Source organism: Triturus cristatus, chromosome 6 (assembly GCF_964204655.1).
Source record: "Triturus cristatus chromosome 6, aTriCri1.1, whole genome shotgun sequence".
NCBI lineage: Eukaryota > Metazoa > Chordata > Amphibia > Caudata > Salamandridae > Triturus > Triturus cristatus.
In genome coordinates, this window is record NC_140589.1 from 26,858,793 (window position 1) to 26,883,166 (window position 24,374).

General features: G+C 47.5%; 1 protein-coding gene across 1 annotated transcript in view; it reads right to left on the reverse strand.

Annotated features, from left to right (window-relative positions):
• LOC146813672 (cysteine-rich protein 3-like) overlaps positions 1-21,397 on the reverse strand; it is a 596,787-nt gene extending 575,390 nt beyond the window's left edge. Inside the window, exon 1 of the mRNA XM_085610169.1 lies at positions 21,218-21,397. The gene's annotated coding sequence lies outside the window, so the exon portion shown is untranslated. The remainder of the gene's footprint in view (positions 1-21,217) is intronic.
• Between the last annotated feature and the right edge of the window lie 2,977 nt (positions 21,398-24,374).

The following is a 24,374-nucleotide window of genomic DNA, read 5'->3' on the forward strand; positions in this document are numbered from 1 at the left end:
ACAGGAAGAGGATATGAACCAATAATGTGCTCCACCAGGAGCAGCCTCCTCGCTGCTCAGCCCTTCCACACCAACTGATTCTCCCCTCCAACACAAACACACTAAACATTTCGATGACCTCACCATTGACTGAGCAGCAAGGCAGTGAACCTCAATAGGGAGGATGCATTAAGTAACAACTACATTATAACAAAATGTAGAGTAAAATGTAACAAACTGACAAAAATCTAATCAGCAGTACCGGAGGTAAGAATTAACGTTGTTAGTAAAAACTAGTCCCTAAAAGATAAAACCACTACCCACGGACATGTCATCACGCGAGACTGGGTCACAGTCGAGAAATGTGGCCAACTGTGATGGAGCGTGGGTCGGATACAAGTAGTGGATTTGGCCCAAGTCGTCACTAACAATAGAAGAACAAGCATTTGCAATGCAATTGGTCTCGCATTCACGCGAGTTTGAGCTATTGGCATTATAAATGAGAATACCTTTTATTTAGGTTTTGGGTTTTAAAACAAATAAAAAGCATCGTCATTTACAATACTAATAGCTTAAACTCTCTCAAATGCGAGACTTATTTCACTGCAATAAAGGGCCTTCTTGACCGCTTGTTAGATTGTAAATATCAGAGGAAGAGAGCGGCCTGTGACGTCTGTGAGAAGTTGGCCTGATATATGATGTCACTAATTCTAGTGTACACCCTGTATCAGTCCAAACAACCCTTATGGTGATTGGTTGTAAAGTCAACCTTCTAGACCAGCTATCCTAGTGGTAGCATGGACAAGAGCAGTCTTAGGCTAAACTCTGTATGGCATGTGAAGCCAGCTGTTATACCATATGTAATCCCTTGAATACCAAATGAAAGGACACCACAACAGATGTATATAAAAATAGAATGTATTTATTCTAGTCAAAATACCCTCAGCACTCTTTATGAGATTCGAGGTAAGTACAACACAGTCTTATTTAAGCATACATTAAGTCACACAGGTAAGTAATACAGTTAGGCCCTAGGGGCCACGCAAACCATATACTAAGTAAGTGGTATAAGAACCACTGTCATGAACACAGAATAGGCCTAGGGAATGGCTGGGGCTACACTATACTACCAAAGGTTAGGAAGTGGAAGGCCCACGGGATTCAGGTGCAGAGTGGAAACACTCAAGCGTAATGCGTAAAAGTCGATAGACATAGTAGTTATTAGAAATTAACAGTTTTAGGACACTTCTGGGATAGCTAGGAGTTCGAGACTTGGGAACTAGACCCTAGGATAGTCAATACCATTGTGAGCACCGGCGTACTCAAGTTACCTAGCCCACGGGCTGCGGGTGCATAGGTGTGAACTTGCGTCGGGTTTTGTTGTTGACTCCTATGGATGCCTGAAAGAAAGTTGCTGACAGGCAGTCACTGAAGAGTGTCCGGTGGATCCCAAGGATGGAATCAAGAAGGAAGGATACCTGCAAGCAGAAGGGACAGAGTCTAGGTCACCAGCCAGGAGCCGGGAAGGAACCAGGAAGGAACCAGGCGATGTCGTGCAGATGCAGGTGAAGAGGTGATTCTTCAGTCTTCTTCCTGAGGTCGAATGTCGAAGGTCCAGAGTTTCTGTTCAAGTTGCAGATTCAGGATAATCTAATTCTGCAGGGCTCAGCTACCTACTGATATACTGGGCTAGTGGGCTGGGCTACCTGCAAGGTCCCTCCTATGGGTGGGACCAGGAAGGGGAGTGGCTACACCCCCTTTCCTTTGTCCAGTGTCGCGCCAGAGCTGGGGCTGGAGTGCCCCAGCACCGGTTTGAACTGGACTATGCATGGAGCACCTTGTGTGCCCCAGGCAGGTCTCATTCCTTTCAGCCCTCCCTGTCCCAATACACGAAAGTCTGTTTGGGGAGGTGCTAGCACCTCCCCAAGCAGGAAACCTATTGTCCAGGCCTCCCTGGCTGGGAGGGCTCCCAGCTGCAAGAGGTCAGACTCGTGTCTGTGGCAGCAGCATCCATTTTGTGATGCTGAGGCTTTGGTCAGAGTTAAACAGAAAAGTAGGATTTTAACATGTCTCTCCCTCTAGAAAGGGGGAATAATATCCTCATCACCAGAAATGGTATGGGGGTATTATTCCAAAGTGTTAGACACCTTACATGACATGTTTTGATAAAGCCAAACCATAGTTACCATAACCGTTTAAGATTATAAGGTACTTTAAGAGTATATGGTAGGCTATATCATAGAACAGCTATAAGGACATGGTTCCGAAAGCTGCAGACAGGCTCAGCTCATGCTAGAGCACCATCTCACATGTTACCAAGCACTCTGCCTCCAGGATTGTTAAGGCCTGCCATAGGAGTGGCCGATAGGTACACATGCATGCATTGATACTTGTATAGCGCACGACTACCCGGAGGCCTCTCGGCGCTTGTACGAATACCGCTGTGGAACCCATCCTGGCTTTTCCCTGTGAGGCGTCCACTCCTGGGCACCCCCAAGGTGAAGGCCAGGCATCCTTAGCGTTGTGGGGGCCGTTGTGGAGATTAAGCAAGCTATTGCCCAGAGTTGCAGAGTGGGACTCATGATTAGAATGGCACCGAGGCAAGAATTATCAGGTCCGTGGAATTTTTGAGCCCAAGACCCGCCGAGGCGGGGAATTGAACCCTGGTCCCGGGCTAGACCTCTGCATCAGGGTCTGCCGCTCTAATCATTGAGCCACACTTCTCCACATGTGTCTATACATAAGGTAGGTATAGGAATACTACACCTAAGCAAGGGGTGATTACACGACCTTGCCCCAGCTGAGTGATCAGCCAGTTGTGTCTGATTGGAAGGCCAGACCAGGGGTGGCATAATACATGCTGCAGCCCCTAGGAGGCCTAGGGTACACTGTACAGGGTCCAATAAGGTGATCCTTACCAACTGGGTATGTACCTAGGGTACATGGAGTCCATTTTAAAGAGAGAGTAGACAGCCTGAGACCCTGAATGGCAGGATCTCAGGCCAACTAAGTCGAAAAACCAGCTAGACACTAGGCAAAAAGTTAGGGGTAACCATAGTCAGATATCCACCTTTCTACACAACACCCCCCCCCCCCCCAAACGAAAGGAGATAAGGCCATCCTTGACCAGGTAAGCCTATATTGTCTAAGTGGCCATATAAGGAAGAACCAGCACTGGCATGGTGACCCCCTGTCTCATGGTCCACTAAGCAATCCCTCATCCTAAAGGTATCATAGGATCTCCACCATAGGGAATCTCTACCTTTGGTGTGTCTTTGCAAAGTAAAAGGCTGGTGTTGAGATGGAGTACTGAAGTGAGTGTCCTCAAAGTGAGGCCTCAGCTTCCTCCAATCATCCTCCACCATGGATGCCTTTCTTTCTTTAACTGAGTTGCACTGTGCTCTCAGGGTCAGCCTCTGGCTACCTAAAGCTGGGTCCCTTTGGTGGGCTTACTGGAGGGACAGGTCAGGTTTGGGGCCCTAAGGTCCCATGTTTGCCTGTGCCCAACAGAATCCCTCTGGGGGAGGTCCCAAACTACCTGTAAAGGAGATCCCTCAGGAATGTTTTTAACCATCACCTGGCTTGGGCTACTAGCCAGGCAATCCTCATTCTTTTGATGGGGGGGTTCTTGTGGACAGGGGCCCTCTTGGGGTCCACTGGCCTCCCTGACCTCTGCAGCCCTGGGCTGACTGAGGCAGGGTAGAGCGAGGCAGGCTACCTGCACCAGACTGGGTCCCACCTTGGAAGGGTCCACTGACATCAGAGGCTCTGCCAGGCCAGGCCTGGCTACCTCTGGGGCAGTTCCTTCACAAGGGGTGAGGTCAGATCCCTGAGGAGGCTGACCTTTTCCTAATGTCTGGAGAGAGGGAGACTTTTCTTCCTCCCCACTACTCTCTGTTTGTGTGGAGTGATCCATAGTTTCAGGCTTCACTACACCTATGTCAGTCTGAGTATGGGCTGAGACCATTACAGCCTTGCCAACCTTTCCAGGGAGGCACTCAGTTTGGGTTTGAGCTGTGACTGTCACAGCTCTGCCAATCTCTACAGGGAAGTCTGTCTTTGCCTGGGCTGTGGCTACCACTGCCCTTCCAGCCTTTTCAGGGAGGAAATCTACTTGGACAGGGGGTTGTGGCTGGCACAACCCCACTACCCTTTTGTGAAAGGCCTACCATTTTAGAATGGGTGTCTTGTTCAACTTCAGCCCAAGCTGAGAGCTCCAAGTCATTCCCCAGTAAGCAGTCTACAGGCAAGGTTGGGGACACTGCCACCCTCTTAGGGCCAGTGACACCTCCCCAGCTGAGACATACCTCTGCCATGGGATGACTGTTCTGTTTGCCATCAATGTTAGTTACCTGGTATGAGAAACCAGGCAAAAGCTGCTCAGAGGGAACTAGTCTGTGAGTCACCATAGTGATGCTAGCTCCAGTGTCTCTGTAGGCCTCAGCTTTTCTAACATTGATGTAGGGTTCCTGTCTGTACCTACCCAAAGTGTTGGGACAGGCAGTGAAGTTGGCAAACCCCATGCCACCATCACAGACAAGAGTAGCTGCTGCCAGGGACTTGGCTAAGCCAGGGTCCACCTGTGTTCCCCAAGAAAACCCAACCAAATTTTTGGGGGCACTCACACCACCTGGGGGATTACTGCTGACAGTAATAGGTGGCGTTACAGGAGTAATTGGAGGAACAGTTTTGTTTTTAGCCTTTGGGCAACTGCTATCAGTTTTCCAATGCCCAGGAATTTTACATTCATGGCAGTAAGGCTTTTTAACTGTGGTAGAGGAGGGAGCTTGGGACCCACAACCCTGTGTGGAGTTTTGGGGCCCTGAGGAAGATTTCTCTTTTGTTTTATCCCCACCCTTCTCTTGAGGCATGGTGGTATCTTTCTTTTGGTCACCACCCTGATTTTTAGGCCTAATCCTGGTCCATTTATCTGCCCTCTTTCCCAATTTTTGAGGTCAAATCTGAGTCTACCTGTTGATGGAGAAGCTGGTTTTGACAATTATTAAGGATCTGCTCCCTCATCATCAAGTTGTACAATCCTGTATAGTCCTGCACCTTGCTGCCATTTAACCACCCTTCCAAAGCCTTAGTGGCACAATCCACAAAATCAGACCAGTCCTGTGTCTGTGTCTTCTGGGTGTCTCTGAACAACAACCTATATTGCTCAGTGGTTAAGCCAAACTCATCTATCAGAGCACTCTTCATGACTTTGTAATTGTCAGCATCCTCATCACTAACTGTGAGGAGCTTGTCTCTAGCTTTGTCAGAAAAGGAGAGCCACAAGATAGCTGCCCACTGACTCTGGGGTACCTGCTGTACTTTGCAGGCCCTCTCCAAAGCAGTCATCCACTTGTGGATGTCATCCCCATTCTGATATGGGGGGACTATCTTGCTTAGGTTTCTATGGTCATAAGACCTATCCCTATCTTTAGGAATGTTGCTGCCACCAGTGGGTCCTAGCCCACTTAACTTTTGCTCTCTAGCCAGAGCAAGCTTCTCCTTGGCAAGGGCAAGTTCTTCACTTTCAATCCTCAGATTGGCTTCCCTCATTCTGGCCTGATGCTCTTTTCTCTCTGGAGAAGTCATTCCCCTGTGAGAAGAGGCATTGGAGCTATTAGAGACATGGGAGTGGATAGATTCCCTTGAAGGGGATCTTCCTCTCCTGCTTCTCTGGTTAAGTCTACTTGAGGGTCTGAATGGGGGGACCCCAGTCAGACTCCCATGTAGGCTTAAGTTAGCCTGGCTAAGTCTCCCAAATTGGACCTGGCTGTCTACCTCATCTTCTGAAGTCCCTTCTGACTCATCTGTAGTGGGTAGACCCTCACCTGTACCTAGGGTACTAACCTGGGAGGCTCTCTGTGCATCATACTCCTCTAAGATCTCCACTAGTTGAATGAGGGTAGGGTTTGAACCCTGTTTTAGCTTTCTGGAGGTACACAATTGTCTCATCTCCTGAAAAGTTAGGGTATCATATCTAGAGGGGATCTTTCTAGGATCTACCCCTCTTGAGAGAATCAACTTGATCTCCTCTCAGAGACATGATCTAGTGAGGGTGTGGTGTGTGCACCTACCTACACTAAACCTCTCTAGTAGTTGTAGTCAGGGTGTGCTAGGCCCTTCAACCTACAACAACTAAGTCCAGTAGGACTTAAGTATTTATAATCTATGTTATATGTACCTAACAATATCAATGTGATCTTTCAATTTAGTATCTCAAGATTGCAATGGTATTAACAGCAAGCTCAGATCCCAACCGCTGCTCACCAATGTGAGAAGTTGGCCTGATATATGATGTCACTAATTCTAGTGTACACCTTGTATCAGTCCAAACAACCCTTATGGTGATTGGTTGTAAAGTCAACCTTATAGACCAGCTATCCTAGTGGTAGCATGGACAAGAGCAGTCTTAGGCTAAACTCTGTATGGCATGTGAAGCCAGCTGTTACACCATATGTAATCCCTTGAATACCAAATGAAAGGAAACCACAACAGATATATATGAAAATAGAATGTATTTATTCTAGTCAAAAAACCCTCAGCACGCTTTATGAGATTCGAGGCAAGTACAACACAGTCTTATTTAAGCATACATTAAGTCACACAGGTAAGTAATACAGTTAGGCCCTAGGGGCCACGCAAACCATGTACTAAGTAAGTGGTATAAGAACCACTGTCACGAACACAGGATAGGCCTAGGCCATCGGAATCGCTGGGGCTACACAATACTACCAAAGGTTAGGAAGTGGGAGGCCCACGGGATTCAGGTGCAGATTGGAAACACTCACGCGTAATGCGTAAAAGTCGATAGAAATAGTAGTAATTAGAAATTAACAGTTTTAGGACACTTCTGGGATAGCTAGGAGTTCGAGACTTGGAAACTAGACCCTAGGATAGTCAATACCCTTGTGAGCACCGGAGTACTCAAGTTACCTAGCCCACGGGCTGCGGGTGCATAGGTGTGAACTTGCGTCGGGTTTCGTCGTTGACTCCTATGGATGCCTGAAGGAAAGTTGCTGACAGGCAGTCAGTGAAGAGTGTCCGGTGGATCCCAAGGATGGAATCAAAAAGGAAGGATACCTGCAAGCAGAAGGGACAGAGTCTAGGTCACCAGCCAGGATCCGGGAAGGAACCAGGAAGGAACCAGGCGATGTCGTGCAGGTGAAGAGGTGAAGCTTGTCGCAGCAGCCACGGGTACCAGGAGGTGTCGAGGACGACCAGGACCAGGAGGCGAGCTGTCCCACGACGGCTCTTGCTGTCGGCGGCGGCGGCGATGTCGAGTTAGGACCCAACAAGCCTTGGCAAGCGGAACCCACGCAGAATGGAGGACTTGCTTCTGGTGCAGACCAGGAAGGTCTGAGGTGCTTCTCTTTCACAGAGGAGCGAGTGCCAGTCTGGAGGAGCCGGACCAGCAAGGTGAAATCAAAGGTTCGTCGTCGCAGAGGTCACTAGCCAACGGGCCAGCAACCGGACAACATGTCGAGCAACTCAGGTGCAGAAGGGCCCCACGCAGAACACGTGAAGTGTGGGGAGCTGATCTTCTTTGCAGATGGTGCTCGGGATGGGGGCTTCTCAATTCCCCAAGCACAGCCTCGAGGCAGCCTCAGAAGTCGCGCTAGTCAGTTACTAGCCACTTTTCCCAAGTCGCCGGTCCCACGTCCCTCGTCGCCTCCACGGGTCTCAGCTTCGCTGTAGAGGTGGATCTGGTTCAGAGGTGTCTGGAAGTCTCGGTGCTGGTCAGTCTCTGCAGTCGTCCCTCGTAGGATCAGTCGCAAAGCAAGCAGCGGTCGCTGGATGGTGCCTGGTTGCCCAGGGTGGTCACTCCTTGGACACAAGGGAGATTCGTCAGTCTTCTTCCTGAGGTCGAATGTCGAAGGTCCAGAGTTTCTGATCAAGTTGCAGATTCAGGATAATCTAATTCTGCAGGGCTCAGCTACCTACTGATATACTGGGCTAGTGGGCTGGGCTACCTGCAAGGTCCCTCCTATGGGTGGGACCAGGAAGGGGAGTGGCTACACCCCCTTTCCTTTGTCCAGTTTCGCGCCAGAGCATGTTTTGATAAAGCCAAACCATAGTTACCATAACCGTTTAAGATTATAAGGTACTTTAAGAGTATATGGTAGGCTATATCATAGAACAGCTATAAGGACATGGTTCCGAAAGCTGCAGACAGGCTCAGCTCATGCTAGAGCACCATCTCACATGTTACCAAGCACTCTGCCTCCAGGATTGTTAAGGCCTGCCATAGGAGTGGCTGATCGGTACACATGTGTCTATATATAAGGTAGGTATAGGAATACTACACCTAAGCAAGGGGTGATTACACAACCTTGCCCCAGCTGAGTGATCAGCCAGTTGTGTCTGATTGGAAGGCCAGACCAGGGGTGGCATAATACATGCTGCAGCCCCTGGGAGGCCTAGGGTACACCTATGCCCTGGGTACCTAGGGTACACTGTACAGGGTCCAATAAGGTGATCATTACCAATTGGGTATGTACCTAGGGTACATGGAGTCCATTTTAAAGAGAGAGACAGCCTGAGACCCTGAATGGCAGGATCTCAGGCCAAATAAGTCGAAAAACCAGCTAGACACTAGGAAAAAAGTTGGGGGTAACCAGTCAGAAATCCAACTTCCTACAACGTCTTCAAAGTAGTGATAAATAATGCAGTGAAGAAGATGTGTAAGTGTTGTAAATTACAGACACAAACTGTGAAGTGAGTTACATATGATCTGAGCTATAAACACTAACAAAGAGGCAGGGGGTAAGAAAAGGAGCATCCCTGAGAGGCCAAGGGCAGAGTGTAGAGCATCCCGGAAAGGCCAAGGGCAGGGGAGTAAGAGCATGAGCATCCCTGAGAGGCCATGGGCAGGGGGCTAAGAGCAGGAGCATCCCTGAGAAGCCAAGGGCTGGGGGCTAAGAGCAGGAGAATGCCCGAGAGGCCAAGGGTAGGAGCAGGGGCATTCCCGAGAGGCCAAGGGTAGGAGCAAGGAGCATCACCGAGAGGCCAAGGGTAGGAGCAAGGGTAGGGGCAGAGGCATCCCAGAGAGGCCAAGGTTATGAGCATCCCTGAGAGGCCAAGAATATGAGCAGGAGCATCCCTGAGAAGCCAAGAATAGGAGCAGGAGCATCCCTGAGAAGCCAAGGGGGTAGGAGCAAGAGCACTTCACTAGGGTCAGATGAGGGGAGAGGGTTTAAGGGGACGACCCCTGGGCCAGTCTTCGGTAAACAGACACGTGCCCGTGTGTACAGAAGTGGCAAATCCTTAGCATGTCTATGGGAGCAGAGCACAAGAGTCACAATGAAAGATCATTATTTAGCTACACTTTGCTTAGGCTGATCTAGCCAAAGTTCTACTTTCTTGAAAGATCTATTGAATAGCGGCAAAGATTACTAGGGAAAGCAATTTGGCAGGCACAACATTCACTAAAAGTTTTTCAAGTAAAACAAAAGCCCGGTCGTGAATATTAAAAGCTTTATAAACTTTTTAATAAGTACACCTACAACTGTCTGAATAAAAAAAAATAATAATAACTTCGGGTGAAATATTGAAACTTTTCCCTTTTGGAGCCACTATTTGCTTTACAAAAGTTGAGGGCTGACAAATTAAAGCTGAGTCCACCATTGTTGAACACGTGAGCTGCCCCCTCGGGTGCAGACTGTAGATGTGGTGGGGGGGGGGGGGGGGACCACCCAGAGATGGCGGGGGGGGGGGGGGTGCACGGGTGGCAGCAGGGCCCACATTCATGGATTAATCTCACGACCCAACGTCTCCCGAATAAAGGGCAGATTTTAAGAAAATAAAATGTTGTTTCGAGCTGAAACAGATCAAAAAGGATCATCCGTGGCGCCGTGCTTTACCCAGGAGGGGGCTTTTGAGAAGAGACTGGTACCTTTCAGACGCTGCTGCTTTTATTGAGAAACAGGTGGCAAGGAGAAAAGAAGAAGAAGTTCTTTATTGTATAGTTAATTAAAACTATTACAATATACCAAAACATAAAAATATATTTCCTTCACGTGCTATAATAGAATATATATAAACAATTAGTACAATTTTTTTTTCAAGATTTAAAAACAGGGAGGAATTGTTAAATTATGGTTGAAACATTATTCTTTTGTTAAATTCCCAAAATAGGATAAAAATTTAATTCGTTGGCAAATTAATTGTGTGTCCTTTGAGTTCAGACTTTTTAGTATTGCTGATCTGCAGGTGCGGATGCCACTTTCGTTGAACTTCCTACTAAGCAAATCCCGGCGGTGGCATTCTAACGCCGGGCAAATGCATATTATATATGTGTAAAATCCTGTGTTAATGCTCCACATAGGTTACAGTCTTTTGGGCCGGGGGTCCTCCAGATAGGTTGATCAGCATTGGAAGGCAATTTCCCCATACGCAGCTCCAGGTACTTGGTTTTTAAATGAGAGGGGAATGCAAGGCCCAGGTATGCCGCTGGCTCAGACCAAGGAGGTGAATTTTGCCCAATGTTACCAAGAAAAAAAATACTACCACAAAATATGCGGTTTCATTTGCCTTTTCTCGCGGCATAATTTAGTTAACCCTGCCACACAAATCGGTCACATAATTCCAGTGGTCCTGGTCATAGCTTCCCACCACAATAAACCGGTTAATCATCGGACATAGGTGTGTGCAGGTTGTTTCCTTTCTGTGACAGAACTGGATGCGCTCAGAGGAGGCCGAGCATACGGGAGGCGCTACATAGGTATGAGTGAAGCGCTATACAGAGCGGGTATGAGAAGCGCTATACAGAGCGGGTATGAGAAGCGCTATACAGAGCGGGTATGAGTGGCGCTATACAGAGCGGGTATGAGTGGCGCTATACAGAGCGGGTATGAGCGAAGCGCTATTAGGAGCAGGTATAATAATAATCCACATTTGTAAAGTGCAAACAATCATCCATAAAGGTCTCTAGGCGCTGCGGGCCGTCTGAAGATTAAACAAGCTATTGCCCAGCATCACATGTTGCTGGGCTAATCTTCCACCGGCGCTGGGGATTGAACCGTGATCCCCAGATTCCGGAGTCAGTCGCCCTGGCCGCGGCGCCACACCTCTTGCCGCTTCAGGTATACGTGAAGCACTATTAGCAGCAGGCATGACTGAAGCGCTATTCAGAGCAGTGAAGAGTTAGTATTAATCCTCCAAAAGTAGGGTGTAAATTCAATAAGATTAAGCTTTATTGAAAGCTAGAACATGAACACCACTGGAGTGCATCTAATCCCCTTGAAGTACGAACTGCCAATGTAAGTAACTGGCATTCATACCTCAACGAGAGAGGGATAGCACGAGAATGCAGATTCAATTATAAACAATAACTTGGTTACATATATGCACGCAAAGAACAATAAAGCATTTAAAAGATGCAGATTGGCGTGCATGCAAGCACGTGAATGAGCGCATAGAAGATGACATAATGATGGCTCAACAAAGAGGTGCGTGCGCCTCAGAACTAAGCACTCACTACATCACCCTCCCCTTATCAAAATAAAATAAGCAAGCTAATGCATGAAATTAATTTTAACTTTTAAACCAAAGAAGGTAAAAATGTTGTGTAGTGTACCCGACTAAGATATGTAATAATCCTTAAATTTGGATGGAAAAGAACAATTACTTGAGGAACTTGAGAAGGTAAGTCCAGGCATGGGAATAGAATGACTATGTCGGCGGGAGTCTGTAGATAAAGCCTCTGTGCTGGAAGAGGGAGACAAAGCCTGTTGAAGTTCATTAACATTGTTTGTGTCAGATTCTGTAAAGGCGGAATCGTGTGAGAAATGCGAAAAATTCAAATCCTCTTGTAAATCAATACTTTTGTGAGTTAAAATTTTAGAAGCTTGAGCAGGAGTTAATTTGACAATCATTCTCTTGCTCCACCAACCCTTTTTCCCCCCAAGAAAAGATAAGCTTTTGACACCTTTAGAACCTGTATAGGGAGCGAAAACTTCGAAAGACCTTTTTTAACCTTATTGGGAAGCTTCAACGTGACCCAATCACCAATTTTAATCTCATGAGTGATATTACAAGTCTTCGTGTCAAATTTATTATTTTTTTTTAACAAGTTGATTTTTCGTAACATTCTTTAACATCTTTTGTTTATCTTTATACACCAAACAAAGTTCATCCTCTTTTCTTAAAACATTTAGCCAATTAGGACACAGGGTACCATTGGTGTTTCTCTTCTTAAGCAATCGGAAGGGAGACACACCCATGGATGAGTGAGGGGTGGTAAGAGAACACCAAATCTTTTTCTTCAAAAACAGATTGGCTGATAAATTACAAGCTATAGCAGATTGAATACCTTCTTTAATGAACCTATTAATGCGTTCCACTAAGCCATTAAAGGAAGGAGAATATAGTGCCACTCTCAAATACTTAATGTCATGAGCATTTAGGAAATCAGCTACGGTAATGAAGTAAAATGAGATCCATTGTCTGTGACAAGTTCTTTTGGAAAACCTTCAGATAGGACAACCCTAGAAAGAAAATTTATCACAGACTATGAATTTGGAGAAGAACAGAAATCAAACTCTACACATTTTGAGTAGTAGTCAATTAAGACAATAATGTACTTTTTATCACTTGGTAAAATTTCAAAAGGTCCAGCGGAGTCAAGGGCTAACTTGGACCAAGCTTCAACTGGAACAGGCACATGGAGTCTTCAAAGTTTTCCAGTGCTTGTCTGAAACAAGACATGTGTGACACAAATGTATCCAAGTAAAAACATCTCTTTCCAACCCAGGCCACCAAAAAGTTTCTTTTAATCTTCTAGATGTTGCACCCACACCTAAATACCCCTCGTGTGCTAATAAAAAAATCTTTTGGCGAAGAGAAAAAGGAGGTACAGCCAAATCACCTCGCATAATCAAGTTTTCAACAAGAGAAAGCTCATCAGAGATTTGTGCAAAAGACTTCAGGGGAGCTGGTAAAGAGCGTTCTCTGGGCCAACCATTAACGATCATATTGTTAACTGCCAAAAAGACATTGTCCTCATCTGAAGCTTTAAGCCAATCATCTTGAGAAATGGAAGCCATGCTGCCAATGAAATCTTCAATGGTGGCAACCACACATTCAACATCGTCAAACCTTGAAGAGGATGAATCATCCTGTAAAGGAGTCTAGACAAACAATCAGCCCTTAAAATTGCGTCCACCAGGAATATATTTTATAGTAAAATTGTACTCATGTAAACGTGAAAGGATACAAACTAATCTTGAAGACGCTTTGCCTATGCCATTACCATTGAGCAAATTAATTAAAGGTTTGTGATCCGAACAAATTTCAAAATGAGAACCCCAAATGAAAGTCCTGAATTTCTCTACGGCCCAGGAACAGGCAAGAGCCTCTCTCTCAAAGGTACGGTAATTACTTTCTGCAGTTGTGAGTGATCTAGAGCAGTGGTTCCCAAACTGGGGTCCGGGGACCCCTGGGGGTCCCCAAGGCCTTCTCAGGGAGTCCGCGGCTACTTTGAAAATCAGATAACATTAACAGATTAATAAAGTGTAAATATATAAAGATGCTAAATGTACAACTGAACATTTTAAAACATACTGTAAATGTGAAGGAATTTGAAACTGGAGGCTAAAAATTAAATGAGTATCCTCAGATTGATTTGTGGGAGCAGTGCAAGTGCATCAAACTGAATATAGTGTGGATGATGAGTGACCTCAATTGAATTTAGAAAAGCTCCAACCATTCTATTAAAATTACATTTTGATTTATTTTTTATTTATATATGTTTTCTAATTAAATAAAATTTAATTTGTGTATTTCCTTGATGAATTTTTTTTCTGTATTTTTGTGTATTGTTTAGTGGTTCGAATCATCATCATTGCTTTGGCCGCGGCCTCTGACTTCCAGTAATGACTTGTGGGGGGTCCCTGGATTCGAATAGTCATTCAGGTGGGGTCCCCAGGTTCCAGTAATGATTACGTGGGGGGTCCCCAGAAGTCAAATATTTGGGAACCACTGGTCTAGAGGAGAAACCAATTGTGTTTGTGTGAATGCAGATTCAATTATAAACAATAATACATATATGCACGGAAAGAACAACAGTAAGGTGTTTGTGTGAATGCAGATTCAATTATAAACAATAATACATATATGCACGGAAAGAACAACAGTAAGGCATTTAAAAGATGCAGATTGGCGTGCATGCAAGCACGTGAATGAGCGCATGGAAGATGACATAATGTGGACTCAACAAAAAGGTGCCTGCGCCTCAGAACTAAGCACTCACTACAAGCAGGTATGAGTGAAGCGCTATACAGCTGCGCGCGTGTTTATTTTTTTATTATTTTATTTGAAAGAACCGGGACTTCCAAAACACGCTACAACCTTCCTGATATTAGCGTACAATTGACGACCCAGAGGCTTCCCTGAAGTAAAGCCCGCCTCAATATCTGTTTCTAGTCGTCCTTTCAGTTGCCCTTTGACTCTCAAAGAAAGCTCTACAACTTTCGGAGGAATAATCGTTTTCTGCTGCTTTTTTTTATCCCTAAAGGCCAACTCATGAACAGAGTTTATTTTTTGTGGTGTTGAATAGCAGAACTTTATTGTTTCAATCCTGCATTCACTCATGCCTGAATGAGAGACTTTGCTGTGACTGTTCTTTTCTTTGGAGCCTCGCGCTGCATACTGAACCTGCCTTAGTACTCTGTTGGGGAAAAGTTCTTCTGTTGGATACGAACACCGACTTTGACCCTTGAACCAGCCAGGACATTTCACAGTTGCAGGGGGGTATCGGCGGACCGGAACACCGGACGGGACTGCGAGGTCCAGGGTGCACGCCTACAACCTCCACGAGCACACCTGGAGCCTCTTCCCTGCCCCGCCTCCGCTAAACCCACGCCTCGTGGCCCCCGCTTTGCGGGTGCCGCTCGGAGGCTTCGAGTATTTATTGCCAGCTCCTGGAGGAGCACGTTGGGACACCGACTTTGACCCTTGAACCAGCCAGGACATTTCACAGTTGCAGGGGGGTATCGGCGGACCGGAACACCGGACGGGACTGCGAGGTCCAGGGTGCACGCCTACAACCTCCACGAGCACACCTGGAGCCTCTTCCCTGCCCCGCCTCCTACACGCCCCCTCTCCTATAGTAAGGGCCAAGCAAACACGCGCTAGCGGTACGCGCGCGGTCGCAGCCGTTAGAGGACGGGAGAGGTCGGGCCTGGGCCACTCCCCCTGGATCTTCCAAATCTACCAGTAGACACAGAGGGTCACTACTGGTACGTGTCTGCAGGGATGCCACCAATTGAAACCAGAAGCAAAAGCGCCATGGCTGGCGCATCGACCTCCAAGGGTACACTGGACAAATACTTTGTAAAAGCTGGGTCGTTGCTAATAGAGGACATTACGTTACTGGAAAGACGAATCTCTCAAGAACTGGACTGGGTGCGGAGATCGTCCATGGGTCCTCTGGCACAGGCAAAATCTCCTGTGGTAAGCTCTGAATTGATTGTGTTGGACACAGGGGGGGAGGGCACAGGGGGGGATGACACGAATAATCTCACTGGGTCCCCAGATATATTAAATTACACCTCACAGTCAAGTCGAAAGGACCCTAGTGACTCTATTGATTTCAGCATGTTAACCCTCCCGCCTGCTCAACCCCTCCCTAAATCTATAAATCAAAGCCCCGTGACTAATAGGGATAATCCCAACTCTAAAACTGCTAAAGTGAATAAGCAAAAGGGGATTAGGGAAGGAGCTATCCCCAAAAAGAGCGGAGGATCTAAGACCAGGAGGGTGCGCAAATTAACTCCCATAAAACCTTGCACCAGCTCGTCAACAAGAAGCTCCGTTTTGAATGACAGGGAAATCCTACAAAAGGGCAGAGCTGGGCATACCAGCTCCAATGTAATAGGGGAGACAAACAACCATCCCGATTTAAATCCATGTGAGTCTGTTGAAGAGGACATTACCCTAGCTGACATCGGCACCCTTATCAGGAAACTCCTTAGCCCACTTGAGGAAAGACTGATAAAAATAGAAGCTAGGTTGGTGGCTATTGAGAAATCGACAGTACAACTAGCTGATAGTTTGAAACCAGCAAACAGGGGTGGAACAAAGGGTCCTAACGGGGTTACAAAAATTGGCCGCCCTCAGCTTAATAATCAGGCCAAAAGCCCCGCACACTCAATACAGCAGGCACTACCCACCCCGCCGACAAACACCAATACAAAATCGAGGGCAGTCGTTCAAAAAAACCATACAGACCAGCTTAATCACCCATCCTCCCCTCTAATAAGGGTTAGCAGATGCGGGCAAAGCAACCCCGCCCCTAGTGAACTATTGAATAATGTGGACCCATTGGGAGAGGGAGCGAAGAAGAGGCCAAACCCTGGGTTAATAAACCTACTACCAGAGGCAGCCCCATATACCGTTGTACTGGTAGGAGTGCCAGAACTGAATGCTTCCACTAATGAATCTACTCTTTCCCTTAAAAATAAGGTGATCAATTGGTTATGTACCTATAGACCGCTACCTGAAGGTATTTCCAGCCCCGTTCTAATGGTACGAAGGGTCTCGTGGCTGGGCAGTCTAACCAAATCTATTAACGGTGACTGTATCATAGTCAATTTTAAAGACCCAAGGACAGTCCGTTATATTAATGGATGGGCTGCAAGTGAAGAGGGAACGACCATTCAATCCCTACCCCTCTCTTTCTTTTATCCTCCACGGACACACAATAGGGAAGGTGAGATTTGGGAGACCCAGATGCAAAGACAGGTTGGGTGGGGAGCCCAAAATGTAAGGGGAGTGTTCCACCACCCTAGTAGACAACATCAAGGGCATCCCGATCTCAACACAGTCCACTCCTACCCAGAGAGATTGGGAGGGGGTCCATTTAGAGGATGGAGAGCATCATCCAACCCTCGAAGAGAGGAGTCTGCCCACCACACTCCCAACATGGCCGAAGAGGGCTGGGAAATTTATCATGGGAAAGGAGGCAACTGGGGTGCAGGTGAGCACAATTATCCCTCCCGGAGGCCCCACCACCAATTCCATCTTCCAACCTGGAATAGCTACAGCACTTTAGAAATGGTTGATTGACTGCCCGCAGACCGCAGCGGGAAGTCTAATCCTGTAGCACAGGAGATTGAGGATGAAATAAATCAAGAACTAGAGCACCCCACCGACCTGGAACATTACGTCCCCCTGAGTAACCCCACCAGCAATACATCCCAGGATGCAAAGGGACAAATAAGTATGCCTCTATCGCATAGAGAGACCATGAGTAACAACAAAGGGAATGATTGTACCCGTAATATCTCCCGGAGTGACAGATCCTTGCCACTCAAAATTTTATCGTGGAACGTCGCGGGTTTGGGAAACAAGTCTGATTGTAATGAATGGACTGAATATACTGTTACCAAAGACCTCTGTATGTTCCAGGAAACCTGGGAGAGAGAGGTACATGAGAGGCAGGGTTTCGCTGTATTTTCTATCCCCGCTAAATGGGGCGGTAGGGGGCGGCCATCAGGCGGTCTTGAAACGTGGGTTGCTGCCCATTTGGGATGTAAAGCAACACAATTCCCTGTGGCCTCAGATGATATTCTAGTGGTTTTATTGGAATGGTCCTACCACTGCAGACTAGCGGTGGTGAATGTCTATTCGAGACCGGTTCCAACCTCGCAGGAATCGCCTACTATTGACAAGCTCACAGACCTTTTAGCTGAACTGCCCCCTGGGTTCCCATTCATTGTGGGAGGGGATTTGAACTCACACTATGAACCCCTACCCGGTCTTTTAGATGGGGCAAGTCTAGAGGAAGAGGCAAGATGGCAAGTCCCACTGATCGAATCTATTCCCCCAAAAGCTTGGAGCCCGCTGGCAGTACAGATTACAGCCCTAACCTTGAGACATGGACTTAGGGCTTGTAACGGGCGAGCCAAGTCTGATATCCCGAGTAAACCCACATTTAATCGGAAGGGCAGGGAGTCAAGACTTGATTACATTTTAGTGCAACTCTCCTCATGGCCACATGTCGTTGATTTTAAGGTCACCGACAGAGAAGACAGCGACCACAACGCCCTAGAATTGGACTTTCTTCTCCCCGGCCGGGGTCGTGGGGAAGGAGAACATCACAAGATACACCCCGACCTGGTCGTAGAAAATAACAGGAGAAGAATTAAGTGGGAAAAATTAGTAACATGTGTAGACAAATTACCTCGGCTTTATAATAGCCTCATTCCCACTTTGGAAAAAATGGCGCTCTTGGGTGTTGAACCTAGTACAGGGGCTAATAACAATCAAATATGGCTACTCCATGAAGAACTCGTAAAGACCCTATCTTCGGAGTTATTCAATAATGGTCCTAGGAGGGGCAGAGGAAGGAACCACCCCACTTGGTTCAATGTGGCGTGTCGTAGGGCAAGGAAGGATCTCTTGTCGAGTATCAAGAACCGCAATAGCAGGTCGGAGATACAAAACAAGAGACATGAATATAAGAAATTAATTACTAATGCCAAGCTCGAGTGGGACCAGAACAAATGGGAGAGAATTGCAAGTGCTCTAGCCTCTATGGACTCGCGGAAGTTCTGGAGAATTGTGAATTCTGGCTCTGAGGAACTTGTCTCGGCTATAGAGCCAAATATTTCTCCAAAAGCCTGGCAGGAGCACTTTCAGTCACTATACTCAGAGGTGCCAGGCAACGGTAGCACTAGTATTATCCCGCAGGTCCGTAATTGCAAGGAAGGGGATCCATTTACTATAAGGGAACTCCAGCTTGCTATATCAGGCTTGTCAGCGGGAAAGGCACCTGGTCTGGATGGTCTCCCAGGTGATCTCTTCAGGCAAGAGCCAGATATATGGGCCCCTTATTTTATGGTGTTGTTTAATGCGATTTTAAAGGGCATGGAAATACCTTGTACTTGGCTGGGCGCAGAGGTGGTCCCGATTTTTAAAAAAGGCTCCCCCCTGCTCCCATCCAACTACAGACCCATTAGCTTGATAGACGTGTCGCAAAAGCTTTTTGGGAGGGTTATTCTCGACCGTCTGCAGAATTGGATAGAGGACACCGCTACCATGAGCCCTTATCAGGCTGGGTTTAGGAAGGGGGTATCCACCATTGATCAAATTTTTCGCCTTAGTCTCATATATTGGAGGACTGCGCATTTGGAAGGGGGCAGCCTGTACACGGTATTCGTGGATCTAAGGGCTGCCTTCGACCTGGTGCCTAGATCAAAACTTTGGAACGTCCTGGGTGATATGGGAGTCCCGCATGACATCCTAGCCATACTGATTAAATTACACCAGAATAACTTTGCGCAGGTCAGGTGTGGCAGGATGGGAGGCTTAACAGAAAGATTCCCCGTTGATAGGGGGGTGAGACAGGGATGTGTATTAGCACCCACCCTGTTCTGCCTCTTTGTCAACGGGGTAATCGCCCACTTGTCTAGGATAAATGACATTGATGCTCCTAAATTAAACGGCAGCAGGGTGCCCGCTGTAATGTTTGCAGACGACACCCTGCTGCTCTCCAAATCCCCCATGGGAATTCAAAGGATAGTGGACGGGTTTTTGGAATTTTGTATTGAGAGGGGTTTAGAAATTAACGCCTCCAAAACAAAGTTCATGATTCTGAACCCAACACCTTCAACACGTCCAAACCCTCTCTTAGGTAAGGTGAGACTGGAGAGGGTCACAACATTTGAATATTTGGGGGTTACCCTGAATGAGAAAATGACATGGGGGACCCATTTGGCTAGGGCAAATTTGAAACTATCGCAGAAGACGGGGGGAATTCTAAGAATGGTGGGTAAATCCATATATCGCCCTCTGGGCCCTATGATACAGATCTACAAATCTCAAGCACGGGGTTCAGTTGTTTATGGGGCGGAGCTCTGGGGCCATGTATCTACAGATAATTTAACAACAACTGAGAACAGGTTCCTCAGGCAGTTAGCGGCCCTTCCCTCGAGTACCCCACTGGTGCCCCTAAGACTGGATCTAGGCCTAAGGCCAATCGCCGAGGAGCTAGGACTTAAGCCCCTGGCCCTTTGGCGAAGAATATGGAGCAGCCAAGACCTCGAGGATTATAGAAAAGAGCTCCAAGAGTTCATGGCCTTACCAATCATTTCTAGAATCCCATGGCTAAAATATATAAGGAGTACATGTGAAAGTCTAGGTCTTTCCGAACTTTGGATCGACCCTCTAAACTCATGTAACAGGATTTCTAGGAAGGCACTTTCACAATTATACTATCAGTTGAAATTGTCAAATAGTATAGCCAATACACGGATGGGATCTTTAACCTACGCATTTATACAATTGAAAGATTCCTATAAAATGGAAAGTGTACTGGATGGAATGGGTCCTGTGCTGGCAAGAAAGTTATACCTACAATGGAGATACGGATCTCTCCCACTGAGGGCCTTTACGAGTTCCTGGTTTAGGCCCCCGGGGGTAGAGCTGTGTCCTGCCTGCACATACCCTCATGAGAATGATTTACACGTGACTCTCTTCTGTAAAGCTTATCAAAGAGCGAGGAAATATTGGCTTTTACCTATTCTTAAAAACATGGGCTTTAGGAATTACTCACAGGCATTCAGAATTCTCAAAACTGATTTGTCACCCCCGATCGTTTTTGCATTATCAAAGTATCTGATGGCAATGTGGCATGTTCGATCTCGCATTTTAAAAACAGGGGCCTCTGTATAAAGTTTAAAGTATAACTTACTGGTGTACTTTTTAAGATTATTTTAATGCTTTTAAATGTTTTGAAATATGGAATTTTTTTAAGGTATTTGATTGATTGAACTTGTTTAAAACATTGTTAAATGCTCAAAGTTCTTTTTTATGTACTTTTATCTTTGATGGTCCAAGAGACCGAGAATAAAGATTGAAATCGGATCGGAAATCGGCTATACAGAGCAGGTTTGAGTGAAGCGCTATACAGAGCAGGTTTGAGTGAAGCGCTATACAGAGCGGGTATGAGTGAAGCGCTATACAGAGCGGGTATGAGTGAAGCGCTATACAGAGCGGGTATGAGTGAAGCGCGCTATACAGAGCGGGTATGAGTGAAGCGCTATACAGAGCGGGTATGAGTGAAGTCCTCCACGCCTGTCCGCCACACTCCGCAGAGCCCCCCTCCACTGCTGGGGCCCCTCTAGTGGGAGGGGGCGGGGCACCTCTGGGGACGGGGGACCCCTAGGATAAAATGAGTTGCATTGGAACTGGCGACCCCCCGGTGCCCCTGCCCCCGCTCTGGGGGAGCCCCGCCGCCCACGCCCGTCCCCTCTCACTCACCGAAGTAGACTGGCGCCTGGCAGCGCGGGCACGGCGTGCTCATCCTGGCGTCAGGGCGCGAGCGGGGACCGGTGGCTGCGAGCGGTGGCGCGAGCCGGGACCGTTATCTGGCTCCGACGCGCGCACGGGACGTTACACCTGCGGCACGAGACCGAAAGCCCTCCAACATCCCGAGGCAAGGTGAAAACTTCAGCCGACCCCGCCCATGCGAGCTTCCCATTGGGCGGGCGTTTCTCCACGCTGACCCTCATAGGTCGGGCGGTGCGCCGATTCACACCGTCCCGCCCCCGAAGGATCTCGCCTGAGCGTGAGGTAGGCAGAGTCGGCTCTGTCTCTGGACGGTGCGGTGCTGTCCGCACGCAGGCTCGGGTTCTCCTGCCCCGTGTCCACCGCCGAGGGACCTCACTCCTTCACCATCAGGTTATCTCAGTTTACAGGACGTACGTCACATGCTGCGGCACTCTGATATATAAGACTCTGTGACATTATCAGTCTTCCTGGAATTATACAATTTTATGGCCGCAGCATAATTATGGATTTGTTTGCCACATATTCCATCATCTCCTGCGTAATCCAAAAATTTAAACAATACATTGTTTCAACGTCAAATGCATCAAAAGTTACTTTCAACATGTGCTGCTGCGAAGTGGGAGACCCATTCTGTTCCTTATTGTTGTGTCAGTGTTAAACTGGTACTAATGAGGGAAAACCTTTGCTCAGACAGAGTTAGAATGTGTAAAAATGACAAAATAATAAACTAATGATGTTCCAAAATATGCTACATTACCCCATACCCATACCGCCGCATAATTTAGTAAGAAATTTCATACAATTTCGTAAACTCCCGCCACATAATTTCAGTAGCCTTGACCACATCCCATGCTCTTGGATCCATAGCCAAAATCCAGCACTTTCCCTTCAGACCGTAACTCTGTCTCCAGGCTTCCTTGGTATTCCTCGTCTTCCTTAAGGCCTCCAGGTCACACAGTACCGCACCAGGACACCAATTTAAGTCCTGATTTTTCTTGTACAAACCAATATAATCTAGACCTTTAGCCCAGATTGCTCCAGTGAAGTGAATCAGGACTACAAATCTACTACGCTACTCCTAACGACGCAGGTGATCCCGACACTAAACCAGGCCCTTCCAAACCTTGGCTCCCCTCCCGACCATCCCAGGACAATTTTGACATGTTGGACCCTGAGGACATTATTCATCCCGCTCCTCGGAATGGGCCCCGGCGGATGAAGTCGCCAATTATGTGGCTTTACGTATTCGCAAACCCCTGGGGAAGAACGCACGCAACTGCGTGAGGGCAGAGTGCCCCAGACCGTCTCTTGAGGGCAGAGTGGCTCTCACTCCTGAGATCGATGCAACAATTTCCACTTTCCTCCCAAAATTTATGAGAGACCCAAAAAAGGGCATTGACAGGTCCTGGCGGGCTTGCCAGGACAAGTTATTAGACACCCGAGGCCCCCTCACAAAAACCCTAGATATGGCTGAAGAGGCCAAAGTGTCAGGGTCCATAATTTCTCCGGTGGCACTCTCAGGTTGGGCGCAAAGAGCCATAGTGTTTTTAGGCAATGTCAACTGTGCTCTTTCGACTGAGCGCCGACGATCCCTCCTTATCAAAGTAGACCCCAAGTTAGGGGATCTTGCGGCTTCGGAGGCGGTAGCCCAGGGGGGACTCTGGTTTGTCAAGGAGTTGGGGAAGTTTGTAAACACTTTCACCTCCCTTGACAAAGCTCAGACAGCGATCAAAAAGGTGTTTCCCTGGGTTTTCCGTGGGGCCGGTCGAAGTAGGGGGCCACTCGACCGGCCGCTCCTCAAACAAACTCCCTCCAAGGAGACAAGGCCCTAGGCAACAGCAATACCAGGACCAGACAAAGTTTGGGAATTTCTATCCCAACAGAGGCCGGTGAGGCAAGGGCTGTGAATATCGTAGAGCAGCGTCCTCTGCTAGTCCCGGTGAGTGTAAACCCTTCTCTTCACTTAAGGGTAGGGGGGAGGCTGGGGAGTTTTTTCAGGCATGGACTTCTATCACAGGGGACTCCTGGGTACTTCAAACAGTTCAGGGTTTCCATATAGACTATATAGGCGAACTCCGTCAGGAGCTAATACCACGCCCCATTCAGTTCTCCCTCCAAGAGTCCAGTCTCGTAGACTCGGAAGTTTCTTCCCTTCTAGCCAAAGGGGCTATTGCCCGAACAACACCTCATCCACTGGGGTTCATCAGCAACATCTTTCTAGTGAACTAGACAGATGGAGGCAAGCGTCCAGTTATCAATCTCAGTGAGTTCAATGAGTGGTTGGTCGACTGCCACTTCAAAATGGAGGGGATTCATCTCCTCAGGGATGTCCTGAGACCTCTGGACTGGATGGTACAGCTGGATTTAAAAGACGCCTACCTGGTGATCCCAATTTTTTCACCTCATCGTTGCTTCCTCCAATTTTTTGGCGCAACCAGACTTATGAGTTAACCGCCCTTCCCTTCTGTCTTTCCTCAGCCCCTTGGTGCTTTACTAAGGTCCTCAGACCAGTAGTGGAGTTATTGAGGGCACGGGGATCCGAGAGATTATCTATCTGGATGACATCCTCCTCATGGACGCATGTCCTCGCCAACTCTCACAGCACCTCCAAACAGCTGTGGTTCTTCTGCAGGGTCTGGGTTTTGTGGTCAACTACTCAAAATCTGTCCTAATGCCCTGTCATACCCTCACTGTTCTAGTTTTCGTGATAGACTCCGTTTCCTCCAGTATCAGTCTTCCATCCAGAAAGATATCAAAGATTTGTCACGAATTAAGACGTTAGCTCACCAAGCCTCATATATCCCTATGACAAATAGCCCGGATTGTGGGTCTTCTCTCCGCCTCCATCCAGGCCATCTTCCCGGGTCCTCTACACTATCGAGCGCTCCAGTGCCTCAAAGCAAGTCACTTATGCAGGGGACATCTCTACTCTTTCAAGGTTCCCCTGTCAGAGGAAGCCCGGGAGGAAATCACATGGTGGTTAGAACATATGGAGGCCTGAAACAGACAAGCGATATTCGGTTCAGCCCCAGACCTCGTGATAGAATCAGTTGCCAGAAGACAAGGCTGGGGCACCAGATGCAGTAAGTTTTCTACAGGATGTTTGT